This window comes from Mauremys mutica, unplaced genomic scaffold, assembly GCF_020497125.1.
Source record: "Mauremys mutica isolate MM-2020 ecotype Southern unplaced genomic scaffold, ASM2049712v1 Super-Scaffold_100163, whole genome shotgun sequence".
NCBI classification, from domain to species: domain Eukaryota; kingdom Metazoa; phylum Chordata; order Testudines; family Geoemydidae; genus Mauremys; species Mauremys mutica.
In genome coordinates, this window is record NW_025423278.1 from 350,920 (window position 1) to 352,991 (window position 2,072).

The 2,072-nt window shown below is 50.0% G+C and overlaps 1 non-coding gene across 1 annotated transcript; it reads left to right on the plus strand.

The window, feature by feature from the left end:
- Positions 1–72, plus strand: TRNAE-UUC. Its single transcript has one exon. It is a non-coding gene; the product is annotated as a tRNA-Glu (tRNA).
- The last annotated feature ends 2,000 nt before the right edge of the window (positions 73–2,072 follow it).

Consider the following 2,072-nt stretch of genomic DNA (forward strand, 5'->3'; position numbering starts at 1 on the left):
TCCCTGGTGGTCTAGTGGTTAGGATTTGGCACTTTCACTGCCAGGGCCTGGATTCAATTCCCAGTCAAGGAAAAGTGACTTTAAACCAAGCAAGCTTTGTTTTTTCTTCACTTGCAATGTAAATAAATCCATGTTATTTTCCTGATTCCCCCCATCTTCCCAGTGTCTCCATGGCAGGGTTGGCTCCAGGCAGCAGCGCAGCAAGCAGGTGCCTGGGGCGGCAAATGGAAAGAGGAGGCTTCAGCAGCAATTCGGCCCAGCAGTAGAGCTGCCATTGATTGCAGCTTTTTTATTTTATTTTTCTGCTTGGGGTGGCGAAAACACTGGAACTGGCCCTGCTCCATGAAAGACAATTTGTTAAATCCCAGATGAGTGCAGTTCTATCAGTTCTCAGCCTGAGTCCTTAGGTCTTAATCCTGAGGATATTGTCCCACCATGGGGCCATTTCCCGCCTCTCTTTCATACAGAAGCACAATTTTCCTTGCAGAGACACAGGAACAGCAAGATCTTTCTCTGTCCCTTGTGCAAAGCAGGGGGCCAAATTCCATGGAAACAATGGACAAGCAGGGACCCTGGGCACATCCAGCCCTGGCCGTGAGATGTTCCCTCCCCTCTTTCTTTATGCCCCTGTTGTTATTTCATGGATTGTCTGGGATGGGGGAAAAGCTGAGTTCACTCCAGGTGGAGGGGAAAAAGGACCCTGAAAATCTCAGGCCCCAACCCCTGCTACCAGGATCACCGAGGTGCTGGGGATTTGAGCAGGAAAGGGACGGTGTGAATTGTCAAGGTGGGGAATGAATAACAATCTACAACTAGATCCACCTCATTAACCACCGACACAGGCTAATCCTGCTGCAGATAGAAGGGAAACTGGGAATAATTATTTGCTGTTCAGCCATGGAAACAGTGACCCAATTACACCACAGTGAATGTGCTGGGGAAAGCTGGACTTCACAGGCAGGTGGAAAAAGCAGATCCTAGAAACACCTGGAGCTTCCCACACCACTGCTGCCACCAGGGTCAGATGTTGAGTGACTCACAGCGCCCCTCCCCTCCCATTACCTTCCAGCAGGGAGTGGAAGCACCCCTCACCCAATGCAGGGGAGAGGCCTGATTGTATCTCTGCACACTGAGTCCAGGGCACCCACTCTCTCTGCCCCACACATCGAATCTGGCCCTGCTGAAAAGTGACCCCTAAGAACCAGCAATCTCCAGGACAGCAGGTTTGGCCCTCAGAGCAGGGAATGTGTCCCCCATGCTGCTCTTAGGCCACTGGATGCTCTGGAAACAAGAGGGCTCTGAGTGTAACCCAGGGGTCAGCAACCTTTCAGAAGTTCTGTGCCGAGTCTTCATTTATTCACTCCAATTCAAGGTTCCGCATGCCAGTAATACATTTTAATGTTTTTAGAAGGTCTCTTTCTATAAGTCTATAATATATAACCAACTATTGTTGTATGTAAAGTAAATAAGGTTTTTTAAAATGTTTAAGAAGCTTCATTTAAAATTAAATTAAAATGCAGAGCCCCCAAGACTGGTGGCCAGGACCTGGGCAGTGTGAGTGCCACTGAAAATTAGCTCGTGTGCCACCTTCAGCACATGTGCCATAGGTTGCCTACCCCTAGTGTAACCCATAGCACACAAAGACTATCTGGGGATGTAGCTCAGTGGTAGAGCACATGCTTTGCATGTATGAGGTCCTGGGTTCAATCTTCAGGTTCCTTTTTCACCCTGCTGCTTTGCTCATGCCCAGAGGGGATGTGACCGAGCAGTCTCCCTGCAGGAGTTTCAATCCTGCTCAGTGAGGGGCAAGTGCCAATTGCATGGAAAGTCGGGGGCGGTTTCTGCTCCTAAGTTACCTTGGTACATGTAAGATTCCCACCTGCTGTGCTGCTTGGGACAAGGGTAGATGAGAAGGGTGAATCCTCCAACACTGGAGGGAAAGGTCCCATCTGCACAGACTGAGCGGCCAGGAAACAGAGGGGCAGTCAGTGCTCAGAGAGGAGGGAGGTCAGTGATGTACACCCAGCAGGGGACACTGTCTTTTTGAGGCGAGTGCAGCTTGCTTGGGATGG